The sequence below is a fragment of the Hyperolius riggenbachi genome, chromosome 8 (genome assembly GCF_040937935.1).
Source record: "Hyperolius riggenbachi isolate aHypRig1 chromosome 8, aHypRig1.pri, whole genome shotgun sequence".
NCBI classification, from domain to species: domain Eukaryota; kingdom Metazoa; phylum Chordata; class Amphibia; order Anura; family Hyperoliidae; genus Hyperolius; species Hyperolius riggenbachi.
Window position 1 is genome coordinate 118,427,003 of NC_090653.1, and position 14,039 is coordinate 118,441,041.

At 40.8% G+C, this 14,039-nt stretch overlaps 1 long non-coding RNA gene across 1 annotated transcript in view; it reads right to left on the minus strand.

Moving 5' to 3' along the window:
- The window catches only part of LOC137528299 (uncharacterized), a 45,246-nt gene that overhangs the window by 21,648 nt on the left and 9,559 nt on the right, over window positions 1–14,039 (minus strand). Inside the window, exon 2 of the long non-coding RNA XR_011023351.1 lies at window positions 8,984–9,055. This is a non-coding gene — a long non-coding RNA (uncharacterized lncRNA). The remainder of the gene's footprint in view (window positions 1–8,983; window positions 9,056–14,039) is intronic.

A 14,039-nucleotide genomic window follows, 5' to 3' on the forward strand; every position in this document is an offset into this window, starting at 1 on the left:
TGTTTGAAGCAGTTGATGCTATGAGACTTACTTAACCTCCCTGGCGGTATATTAAAAACCGCCAGGGGGCAGCGCTGCCGTTTTTTGTGTTTATTTTTTTTTAAAATCATGTAGCGAGCCCAGGGCTCGCTACTTGATAGCCGCTGCTCAGCGGCATCCCCCCAGCGGGATTTCCTGGAGGGCTTCCCCCGTCGCCATGGTGGCGGGGCGGGATGACGTCACCAACGTCATGGACGTCGTGACGTCTAAGGGAGTCCCGATCCACCCCTTAGCGCTGCCTGGCACTGATAGGCCAGGCAGCGCAGGGGTCTAGGGGGGGCGCTCTACAGCGGCGCGGATAGCGGCGATCGAGCGCGGGGCGGCGGCGATCGGTGGCGATCCAGCAAAAAAAAAAATTACGGAAATCGGCCCAGCAGGGCCTGAGAAAACCTCCTGCGCGGCTTACCCCGAACGTAGCCAAGGAGGTTAAGCCCATGTGCTGTCTTATAATTTGGATGGCAATTTAAGAAGGTGAGAGTCTATCTATAGTGGTGTTGGGACACCTGGCATTAGAAGGAGCCCTTTTCATCTGGTGATGCCACAAGACTTATAGAGCTGTCTGTGATTTGGCAGCCATGCTGAATGGTGAGGACCTGTGAGACCTTGAATGCTGGTGGATACACACGAGAGGATTGCTTGCAGCACTGGGTGTTGGGGAAGGAATAATAAGTGTAAACAGTATTATGCTATGTTCTTTATGTCTCCCTTCTCTCTGAGTTACTACTGTGGAGTAAGGACATATTGAAGCTGTGAGCGCAGTGTCTTGGTGGAATATCTGGACTACATCTTATGCTTGGTGATTGATGCTGCGATCCAGGAAACTCTTTGGTTAAGTAAAAAGGACTAGAACACTGGGACATTGTTGTTGTGAGCGCACGGACACATTGTTTTGAGGTCTATTAAAATCCACCAGGGGGCAGCGCAGCAGTCTTTTTAAAAAAAAAAATTTAAATCATGTAGCGAGCCCAGGGCTCGCTACATAATAGCCGCTGTGCAGCGCCCGATTCGATCAGGAAATGCCGTTCAAAAAAACGGGATTTCCTGGAGGGCTTCCCCCGTGGCGATCGGTGTGCTCACGCAGCTAGCAATGTGCTAGCTGCGTGCAGCAAAAAAAAAATTATGCAAATCGGCCCAGCAGGGCCTGAGAAAACCTCCTGCATGGAAGGTTAAAGCAGATATCCAGCCTGAAAATTAATTTGCAGAGTTTTTCCTGTAAAGCAAAGTTATAATTACTTGCACTGTCCTTTCCCCCGATGTTGCCCCCAAAGTCCCTAAATCAGCTAAATTCTGACGTGAAGTCCCCACCCCCTGTTTTCTCTATCTCAATATGGTTTCAGGGAGCGGGGCTACGTGCATGAAGCCGGCTGATTCGGGGGCTTTTGACATGACTTTGAGGGACAAGGGAGCTCTGGTAATTATAACTTACAACATAACAGGAGGACCACTGCAAATTAGTTTTAAGGATGGATATCCGCTTTATTATTATTGTAACAAAAAACTAACACATAGATATTTGCAACAAGATCATTACCGCTACATGATAGATTTAGGGAGTGGAGTTCTTGTCGTGGTTGCAGCACATGGAATTCCATGCTTTAAAGTAAGCATCTAAGAGGGTCTCCTTTTCTTACAGGGTTGCAGGAAGCTAGCTGCTGATAGCACTGAGCACTGGCACCTTATCACTAGGCACTTTCTCCCCTGACAAAGCACTGCACTTGATGGGGTGAAACATGTAGAGTAGTTTTTTTTCTTTTTCTTATATTGTATGCTAGCTTATAAGTACCATTAGCAAGCAGTGAGGTGCTGATTTTGTGAGCTTGAACTGACCCTACTTTATTTCAACTTTCCAGGGACATCAGTAGCCCAAAAAATTGAATTGAAACAAATTAAAAGCTAAATTTTAATGTATCAATCTCCTCATTCCGATTATAATGTGTGTGATTGCATAAAGTGAAGACTTTTCCTTATAACTATAGTTAAAATCCAATACATTACCATTTTAGGATGGATGTGTAGTTGCTATGCAGATTTTGCTACTGGGTGCAGTATCATTAGTATACTTTTAAGTTCAGCAGAGTCTGTATGCAGTATGTACTGTAGTAATGAAAAATATGTTCTGATAATAAAAGGATACATTTCCTTTTCTGCTTTGGCCATAATTGTACAGCTTGTTTTTTAGTGAATATCAATTAAACTGCAATTTAGTCTCAATTTGTATTTGATTGTATAGCATATCTATTGATATACAATTAATTAATCAAAATAATTGTTACCAGTAATGACCATGTGGAATCCAATGAAGAGTGTCTAGCTAATGCTCATTAAAGGATTTTTGTCCTATATTTGGAACAAAAACATGTTGCTATGGTGACAGCTTGGATTTTTATGACTGAAAATGTTTTACACTTGTAATTGTACAGAAAAGTAACAATGAATCACTTAGATGCCTTATTTTTGCAGAAAGAAAAAACAAACAAACAAACAAACACCTGACTGGTGACTGCTATTATATAACCATGTTTACAGAAATGAGACAAGACATTCATCATAATTGTCAGCTGTGGTCAAACAAGACTCTGACAGTAATGATCTTTTGGCTTTAGGAAATATATGTGATTTAACACATATTTTTGCTGTTAACACACATAAGTGTTGCTTGATGGTGCATTCTGCATTTTATTTCTTCCATACGAAAGCCCCATCTACACGATATAATTTTTTGTGCGATACGATCAGGTCGAATTTGATTGATTCGATTGATCGGTTAAATCCGACATGTGCGATCGGGATTCGATTTGATAGTGTGGTCGAATGTCATTGCAAAACAATGGCAAATCAATCACGCTACTGATAGAATCAAATCCCGATTGGACATGTTGGATTTAATTGATCAATCGAATTCGATCCGATCAAATCGCACAAAAAAATTGTATCGTGTAGATGGGGCTTAACACCTTGTACTCAGGGCCAGTCACCCAATTGTTAACCAAACATTAGGGCAATAGATTGGAAAATGCGGGTTGTACAGACACTATTATTCTGGAGATTCTGGAAAGGCCACAAAGGCCCGGGCCTTGAGCAGCAGCTGGCCAAGGGGCAGCTGGACATGGAAGAGGTATTGCTGCACATGGAAGGAGTTGCTGCAAATTAAATATGGAAGCTCCAAATAAGAAGCAGCATATGGACATAGGAAGCTGCTGCTCAAGGGAACAGTATATAACTGAAGGGGCTGCTGTACATGAAGGTTAAACATAGAAGATATACAAAATTGGTACAACGCACTCAATGTCTCGTAAATAAAGGAGTAAACAGTCTCACAGTAGGTTGCCAATAATGTCCTCAGACTGACTTTTTGCAGATTCACTGTTATCCAAAACTTGGCTCCTTCATCCAAGGCAATCACCTCAACATGTAAAATACAGAAAAATAAATATAGCGGAATATTGTAATCACAAGATTAATCCATCACTGGGACGTTTTCCAACCAGTGCAAATCTAATAGGATCACCTTCCAACACCAGTGCTCAGGCACACCCCCCTATGTGCCCGCACTCACCCCAGAAAACCTCCCAGATCTCCGGAGGTAGGAGTGATCTTATGTGGGGGTAGACAGCCCAACTCCTTTTTTGAGCTCAACCTCTGATTCACTCTGATTCATCAGATCTCGTTCAGCTCGTTCGCTCACATACTCCTAACGTCCCCAGCGTCTCCTTCCGATCACGTGTACTGTAGCGTGGTCGGAAGGAGACACTGGGGACGCTAGGAGTGTGTGAGCGAACAAGCTGAACGGGATCTGATGCGGCATCGGCCAAGTGGTTTCCCGGGGACCAGCGCTGTTTGTCTATATGCTTATTCTTTACGTTGGCGTGTGAGTGCACATATTTTTATCTTTTTTATTAAACTGAAGATTTTACACTATGTTGGCGTTTTTTAAGTTGCAGTAACACTCGAGAGTGAATCAGAGGTTGAGCTCAAAAAGGAGTTGGGCTGTCTACCCCCACATAAGATCAATCCTACCTCCGGAGATCTGGGAGGTTTTCTGGGGTGAGTGCAGGCACATAGGGGGGTGTGCCTGAGCACTGGTGTTGGAAGGTGATCCTATTAGATTTGCACTGGTTGGAAAACGTCCCGGTGACGGATTAATCTTGTGATTACAATATTCCGCTATATGTATTTTTCTGTATTTTACATGTTGAGGTGATTGCCTTGGATTGAGGAGCCAATTTTTGGATAACAGTGAATTTGCGAGGAGTCAGTCTGAGGACATTATTGGCAACCTACTATGAGACTGTTTACTCCTTTATTTGCGAGACATTGAGCGCGTTGTACCAAATTTTTATATTTTTATGGTATTCACACTACTTTTACAACGCAAGCCACTGAGTGTAATATTTATTTCCTAAGCGCATATTTTAATTCTGTTGATTAAACATAGAAGAGTAAGCTGCACAAGTACTAGGAGTGGAGTGCTGCAAATGGAAGGGGAACCACAAAAAAAGTTGGCAGAGGGGCGGAAAAATGATATATTCGGCCTTGGACATTACTTGGCTATAGCTAAGTAGCATGTACTGTTCTGTGGGGAGAGATGAGTTGGCAATGAGTAAGCAGCATCCTGTGGCAATGGGGACAAAAGAAGACAATGGCTATCATTCATAAAGTATTTCTGCATGCCGAAATGCTTAAAACAGCTGAATTTACCGAGCACATGGCAAAGTGTTTATTCTTAAAGGCTGTTTCCGCATGAAAAACTGATATTCTGGAGCAGAGCAATAAATTACCGCCTTGCGCGGTGATTATGTTAACAAATGTCACCATAAATCAATTCATAAAGATTAGAGCAAGTGGTGTCAGCACGGAGATTACCGCTCCCTTTGAAGTAGCGATAACCATGTGGAGAACAACTAAGCTAATGAGACAGACCTCCCGAACAGCAGCAGCTGCAGAGAGAGTAGAGCAGACAAGGCATTCTGGAATACCAAGGCTGTGTTTTTTTTTAACCCCTTGGGTACCTGTTTTCAGATATATTTCACATCAGAAAGCCTGCATGTGTAACATTTTTTGAAGTTCTTCTAAGCTGCCAATTAAATAGATTGTTTAGAAAGACTAATAGACAGATTCAGCGCAGATTCAGGGCAAACAGAGGCGGTTTTTAAAAAATGCACATGTAAAGGGATGCTGGGGCTGCCTCTTCTATAGTAACGCTGTCTCTGGAGGAGAAAATGTATCAACTCGGCAGCTTCTCATGTTACACAAACATACCGCCAGCCTATCGCCTGCCTAGTTCAGGGAAAATACCGAACTTGTATCGCAACTGTAAACATTTTTATGAATGAGCACACAGAAGTCTAAACTACCGAATGCAGTATTTTCCCGCACTGATTTTTTTTACCGCACTGCTTTTATGAATGATAGCCATTGTGTTCATCAGTCATTTACTGATCTGCCACAGAGGTCCACTGAACAACAAAGTGTGGCAGCTGTACACGTGCTAATTTCTTGGCTGCTGGGGGCAGCACCAAGCAGAAACAGGAAGTGGAGAGAGTGCTTGGTCAACCGATACTGGGGGCAACTGTACCTGGCTACCTACCTATACTGAGGGTGGTTTTTGGGGGGCTCACCGCAGCTATAACGTGCGGTGCAAATTGTCGGGTGCTGTGCAATCATTCCAATTGGGGAAGGGTATCATCACAAGTTTTGTTTTAAATCTAGCAAAACGTATGGGCAGATTCAACCAAGAGACAAATCTCTCTCTTATCGAATCTGATAAGAGAGAGATCTGTAAGCTGCCCATACACCACAGGTCATTCCCGATCAATTTCATGCTGAAATCGATCTGGAATCGGCCTTGTGTGCTGCATCCGCCACTGTGCCTCCCTAATGTAATGTCCCCGGTGCCCATAAATGTATACATTACCTCTCCAGGGCCTCTGCTTTCCCTCGCTGGCTTCTGGGATTCCATCTCTGTATACATGTGCACCCCATGTGGTTTCCTAGTAAGAGCGCGCGAGTGTGATGTCAAACGCGTGCCCTTATTAGGAAACCACATGGGGAGTGTGTGTATGCAGAGACAGAAGCCAACAGGGGACAAGCAGAGGCCGTGGAGAGGTAATGTATACATTTTGTCAGTCAGGCATGCACTTGACAGCACCGATTTTCATCCAATTTCATTACAATAATTAAATTGGATGATCGAACGGCAGCCAAGTCGTCTGATGTATGGCCACTTTTAGTCTTTGCATTGTGTGTCTGTGTGTGCCACACTAAGCATGGGCAACAGAAAGAGGAGAAGAGAACTGAGGACTTGAGAACCAAAATTGTGGAAAAATATACAAATTTGTTGACAGCAAAATATGTTACTGCAATACTTTTCTGTGAGAAATACTTCTGGGGTGCCAACAATTTCGGTCATGACTGTATATCCCTGTTGCACTTTCTTACATCTCTCAAGCGGCAGTGACATGGCAGATGAAGTGGAGAGGACAGGATCTCTTCTATTAATTCACCTTCTTGCCCTCACCTCTCACTTTCTGCCTTCTCTCAAGGTGTACCAGTGTCCCTCTTTGTGAGAGGTGGAATCCTCTTTAAAAGCTACATCACACCCGCCTTACTGCTGCAAACCAATCATGCAGCAGGAGGAGAATGCCTATTTTGAATGCAAATCAGGAGATAAAAAAGTCACTTAAAAGTAGCTCAATGATTTGTTCTCAGATGGTCTTGGGTGCATTTAGCTGTGTGTTGGTTGGAGACATTGCGTAATACATTTCGCTTCAAAATGTGTTGATGGCCTTGAGATTTCATTATTCCCTAAACATACTCATTGTTTTCCTTTTCTCCTAAGGTATCTCCTAGGTCATATATTTACAGTTTCACACACGCCTTATCCGAGTTAACACTCCTTATCAGAGATAACACGCCTTATGAAAGTTAATATGCCTTATCAAAGTTAACATTCCTTATCAGAGTATCATAGCGAGTGCTACGAACCCGCAGGGGCTGAGAGCAGGACGGTGCTCTCATCATTACCAATTACCAGGCATACATTTGTAGTGCTCGCAATGCTACTCTGATAAGCCATGTTCACTTTGATAGGGCGTGTTATCTCTGATAAGGAGTGTTAACTTGGATAAGGCGTGCTATTTCTGATAAAGCGTGTTAACTCTGATAAGGCATGCTATTGGTCTTAGTGAATCATGCCCAAATGGTGAGTTGAGTGCCCAATGTGGGTAGTAGTCAACTGATTACTACCTCAGTCAGAACCAATAAGGAATGAGGATGGGGGATCCTCTTGACCCACTATGCTCAGTGGGTCAAGCAGATGAATGCCCATCTTCAATTAGAGAAGCTGGTACGTGGTCATAGGGAGCACCCAACTAGATTTAGTAAAATATAGGTTAGGTGGCTTGAGCCACCAGAGGTTGTAGGCCCAGATTTATTGAGGGACAGGCTTTTGGGTTTCATCAGTTGATAACTGCCTGTACCTGGTAGGATTTGATGCTGTCGTAACTATAATTATTTCTTTTTTCCCTTAATGCCTGTGGTATTATTCTACCTTTTGTTTTGTTTTTTTGTTTTGTTTTGTTTTTTCTTTTCCTAACACAAAGATGTGCCTGCTCTGTTTCAATTGGTGTTTCTGCAGTTTCCCAGAGGAAATTACTATTGTTGTGGAAAGTAATTGTGCAAGTATATAATCCAATTTGTCCCTGTCTTTCTTTTTGCACTATGGTGCAATTCACTTTTTTATCTGACTTTTCTCCTAGGAGATAATTTTTCATCTTCAATTTAGAATAAGTTTTCAGCAATTTACAAAGTAAAAAGTACCAAAAAGTAGGAGAAAAAGTACTATCAAAGTTATTTTGAGTATTAGTTTGCTTGCTGGGGGTTTAAAAGGCATTTTATTGACAACTTTGAAAATATCACGTAGGAGAAACCTCAGGAGAAAAAAGGTTATTGCATATGGCCCCATGTCTGTGATTAGTTACCAATTGCAGTTGCTTTATTGCCTGTCCCCAAAACTCTTGTTTACTTTCACAATTTCACCTCAATAAAAATAGCTTGATTAAAAAAAAAGAACCAATAGCTGTAGCCGATTGCAGACAATTGCCTAAAACTAGTGGTTGGTTAGGTGCCAGGGTTAAGTGGTTAGGCAGGAAGGTTAGGGTTAGGCATTAGGTAGCAGTGATTTGGTTTTGGCATTTAGAGGGGAGTTAGGCGTTAGCGAGGGCTCAAGTGAGAATAGGTGCTGCGTAGTACACAGTTAATACTGGTAATTTAAATTACCAATATTTTACTACTAGCAGCACCACCTGGTCGAATCAGGTTGTTTTTGCGCTCTGCGCCAGTTGCTGAGCGCCTGAGCTGGGCACTACTATAGCACTAATGCTACAGTGCGCACCAGAAGGAAGGGTAATTTGAGGTTCTGGAAATTGCCGGACCCCAAATTACTTCTCCCTCCGAGTTGCTATGACTCGGAGGGGGAATAGTATTTAATGCTACCAGGAATTTGAGTAGCAGCAGGGTAAGCCATCATTTGACTCATCCTGTTACCAACTGACTGGTGGCACCCTAATACATACACCACCTGGTGCCCAACTCCTGCAATATGTTCTCAGTAAATCTCCTAAATACTGTACACATATCTCTAAGCAGATATGACAAAACTGAAAATTAAATAGGTAATGTGGGTCCATCTTTTATATAAAATAAATCCATCTCATAAAGAGGACTTCCCCAATGTAAAGGTTTATGGGAATGCACTAAGACAAGATAATAATATGATTTCAGAAAGCTCTAACATATGTGTTAATTGTACCATATTATTAAATTACTCACTCACACATGTCTGTGGCTTTGCAGTTGGTACAGAACTAAAGTACTCTGCAGGATCTGACAACATCTGGGCAGACACAGGCTGACTACACATGAGATGTGCTGTGAGTTGCGTTACCTTAATATGTCATCTCAATGATGAATGCATTTCCTTGACAATCCAGGTCTAGCTCTCTAGACCATCTGTGTCCTGGAGGTAAAATAATATAGTTAGGTACCAGTAAGAAATCTCCATTCCACATTTCTTTATTTAAGTGATGATAATAATAATAATCACACTGCTATTTAGAGAGGCATACTGTATGCATTTGTAGTTGTGCAGTTTTGTAATAAGCAGCAAAGCTGACAGTGCATGAGATCAAACTCATCAGCATCACAAGAAACAATTCGATTTATGAAGCTATATGCAGTGATTACAAAAACACACAAATCATCTTAACTCACATCACTATTAACAATACTTCTAGAAAAAAAAATCTGCATTACCGAAAGTGGATTCTTCATATGCTAAAATGAAAATGACATTAATTTATATTGACTATGTACATGCAATGTTACATCATTTTTATTCAGTGCGGATGAAAATGCCTTCAAGAATTTTAATTAGCCAAAATTGATTTCTGGGTCTGACATGATCTGTGTAATTTTCTAAATTATTAGATTGCATCAGGCTGTTGAGATAGATGAACGGTCTCATCAGTTTAATACTGAAATTTAGAATTTTGGATGCTCTTTAGTAGGTAATTAATTGCGCATACTGTTGCGTAACCACACATTCCCACTTAGTTCATATTTGAATAGTTAATCAAGGAACCAAGGCATGTGTAGATTATGTACAACAGATGGGCTTGTAAACTGTACAGTATAAAATTGTATTTCCGTTTATAGTTAGCCATATCAGCATTCATAGACAAAGACGCAAGACTGTCCAGTAGCATTGAACAAATAAACGTATCTCTATTTTGAGGACCGTTCAGCCAATTTGGTCAAATATTTAGGTCTTGATTGTGAACACTAGTGTTGCTCGGATGCAATCCGCGATCACGGCATAGCCGTGATTTATGAGCATTTTTTCACTATCAGACATCGTGATCCGAATCTGTGATCGGGAATCGATCACGGCAGTCAATCACAAATTCAGCCATTATTCGAAGTATTCGGCCTATGATCACGGGAAAAATTTCTGTGATTATCACCTGAAAACCCGCCGACTTTAGCGGTTAATAGCAAAGCCCACTTACATAGTAGAAACACCAAATTTGCCATATATGTTAAGAAGAATAGTAGGAACAAGATGAAAAACATTTTCTCAAAAAGGCATCATAGTTTTTGAGAAAATCGATTTTAAAGTTGCAAAGGAAAATAGTATACATTTAAATGCGTTAATAGCGGTAAACTATGTATTTACCACATTTACATGTATACTTTTTTTTATACTTTTTTTCCTTTGAAACTTCCTTTGAAACTTGAACCTCTTGAGGACCACTGTGCTAAACCCCTCTAAATACCAGGCTGTTTTTTGTTTAATTGGCCACTACAGCTTTAAGGCCAAGGTGCAGGGCTGCACAACACAGCACACTGGCTTATACCCCCCTTTTCTCCCCACCATCAGAGCTCTCTGTTGGTGGGGTCTGATTGCCCCCTGGTTGTTTATTTTTTTTTAAATAAATATTTATTTCCTGCTTTTTGTATTATTTTTTAACATTTACGTAATTGTTATTTTTTTTTTTAGCAAACCCCTCTCTCCCCCCAGCCGGCAAAGCCTGGTGATCGGCTGTCATAGGCTTCTGCCTATGAGAGCCAAATGCTCTCTAGTGCCCCAGGGGGACAGCACTGCTGGGGATTGTGGATCACGGTCACGGCATATCTGGATTTCGATTCTGCTGTGGCTGGATTTACACAAATTCGTGATTGGGCTATCTGCAGGTCTGTGAGTGTTGGGGATAGGGAGGCAGAAGGAAGCTATATACCCACACCTGACACCAATGTCTTACAGGTGGGGGGAAACTTTGGTTACCTACCTATACTGGATAGTTACCTTTTTATTGGAGGGGAGACACCTTTTGGCTACCTATTATTATGGGAGAAGGGGCCTATGACTGGGAGATGGGGGCACAAAGAATGTGTCGCTAGGGGCCACAAAAACATTGGCATCACCCACAGTGACATGAGAAGATCACAAAAAGTCTAAGGAATTTTGCATACAGTGGTGTTGAGCTGCTGTGCTATGTGACTTGGGGACAACATGGGAAATACACAAATTATTCAGTTTACAGATTTTTGGGGTCCCTTAGAGGATAACTGTGCTTACATACATAAGTATACTTTTCATGGTGCCCTCATGGCTCTCTTATTACTAAATGCTACTGATGGCCCCATTCCAGGTTTATGCAGTCATTAGTTCAGGTCTGCTTTAAGAAAAAATAAAACTGTGGTTCCATGGTGTATTATAGTAGTTGGCATCATTGACATTGATTTGTGTTAGTGTTGATAAGAAATTGTGGTAGAAGGCCCTTGCAAAGGTCTTCTGTCAAAAAATTCCAGGCCTCAGAGGATAGGCAGAAGGGTCTCAGAGCTCAGGGCTTCCCCCTAAACTTGCCCTAGATTACGATGGACATATGACTAAAATAGGAATTAGATTGTGAGCTCCTTTGAGATAAGTTAACAACATGACTATATATACACTGTAAAGTACTGTGGAAGATGTCAGCATTATATAAATATTGAATAATCATAATATTGGTCTCGTTTACTATCACTAACATCAGACAAGAGATAAAAAAAAAAATGATACAACAAACCTTTCCTGAATTAAGAAGAAAAATCTGATAAATGTTTTAAGCCCTCATCTACTCTACAGCACACAAACGGAACAATGACTCAACTGTTAGTGAAATAGCTGCTGTAAAATTGCAGTCACAGACACACACTTCCAGTGAGGTATTTCTGTAATACATCTAGATTGTCTGCTATGACCCAGGTGAAGTGGAAGAAATGCGCCACCTAATAGGAATCAATATTAAATGTTTTCCAGGTCTGCTGGCTTACATGACTTTTCAACTGTTGCCCTAAAGGACAAATCAAGCTGTGTGTATTAACAAAGCACAATGTAGTGATCAAAGATATCAAACTGCATTCAGCACTTGCAGAATCAAAATACTGTGGGTGTGGGGTCTAAGCAAAGGAGAAAAAGTGGTGTTTGCAAATCTTTGGTGTGTAAATCAGTCATTTTGCATCATCTAACAATCACCTGTACTTTTAAATGTTTGCTGCAACCAGCTGAAATTCCACAGTACAGCATTGGCATTTCTGAATGTCACTATCTGATTGCTTCATCTTGCCAAATAACTCATAGAACACAATCCGTTGATAGTGACAGGGCACTGACCCATTATCTCTTCTAAAAATACACAAATGTATAATAGATACAATCACCAAAGCAAAATCATAAATCAAATAAACTATAAGCCTATAACAAGAAAGTATTTTACAGTAAAGTGAATGACAAAAATAAAAATAAATAAGCAATAATGATAATAATAAAAAAATAGCTGCTATTGGCCATGCTGAAGGGTACATGAGTTCAGATGCACAGTCAGTGAAAAGTCCAGTCAAGTCCCAAGAGAATCAGAATAGATCAACTTAATGAGTGGGAGTTGCACTGCCGTGACCCCATGTACCTTAAGGAGAAGAAAAAGACAAAAAGAGAACCTAGAACACACTACTCAACATCTTAAAGAGCCACTGTAGCAACATACAGTAGAACTCAGAACACTATTGAGGATACCCAATTTTATGAGAAAGTTCTTTAAAAATTATTTTGAGTATTTTCTTGCTTGCTGGTGGTTTAAAAAGTATTTTATTGACAAGTGTGAAAATATTACCTTGGAGAAAACTCAGGAGAAAAAGTGAATTGGATATGGGTCCTGGCCCTTATTAGTTTTGCTTTTTCTCCTAAGTTTTCTCCCAGGAGATCATTTGTCAACTGTTTAAAATACAAACTGAACATTCCCATCTTTGCCCCCACTGCATCCATCTCAGCACCCACCTCACCTCAAAACTTGCTGCAACTTTGCACCAACTGATTCTTAGCACCCACTGCATAATAGCAATCACTTCTTCTTTGCCTGAAAAGAAGCCTGGGTGCCAATCAAGAGGAAAATCTGGTTGATACTGCTATGCCGGGGGTGGTAGGGGTGCTAATAATGTTAATTCCGTAGATGCTTTCATTTCTCAAAAGAATTGGAGCTATAAAGGTTTTTCAGCTTTTTTTCTTTGCAAAGATAGGCTGGTACACTTGGCTAAGCTGAGGATAACATTTTATGGAGTATTTTGAAGAGGATAGTAAGATTTTGCTTGAGTGTACATCTTGCATACCTTACCAAGTCTGTAGCCACTTAACCTGGGGCAATGAACTCAAATGCATATTTTCAGAATGGTAAACACTGGCAAAACAGACATATGTTCGAACATTTTGGGAAGGTCAAACAAAAGAAAAAAAACAAAAAACAAATGAAAATTATTAAAGTCACTCAATTCTTCTGCAGTGTGCCCATTACCGGTTTCCTTACTTAATAAAAGTTCATTTTTTAGAAAGGCCTTTGCTTTTTTTTCTATGCTTTGCTACTGCAGTGTAAGTTTAGTTGTCAAAACATATTCATCTTGACAAGCACGGAAATTGCGGAAACTGTCTGTAACCATGGACATTCCTTGTTATGTCCAAAAATGTCAATTTCTCTAATTGTCTATTAAAGTACTTCACATTTTTTAGCCACAATACGCAAACGCAAGCATAATGCTCAAATTCTTCTCAACTCTCACTTTCTTTAAAGTCATTTCAAATTGTGGCATTTCAGATTTTAAAACACAAAGGTGCTGTATTTCGTGGCTTTAAAAAAATTCCAGTTTCCTGCATTTCTTAAGATTTCCAGTCAAAATGAAATACTGTTGTGACATCATAAAAAGTAAAATACTGTGTGCTATGTGTTTTACTTTGGGATATTCATAATTAAGCCTAAGTTCACAAGTAGAAATTATGAAAATGCCAAAATGCCATACAATGCCTGGAAAGGTGATTTGCCAGGAGTGTGTGTGTGTGTGTGTGTATGGGTGTAGCTTTGTCACCTCTGCTTGCAATGTTCCCCACCCACCATTGACAATTATAGTGAGCTGGA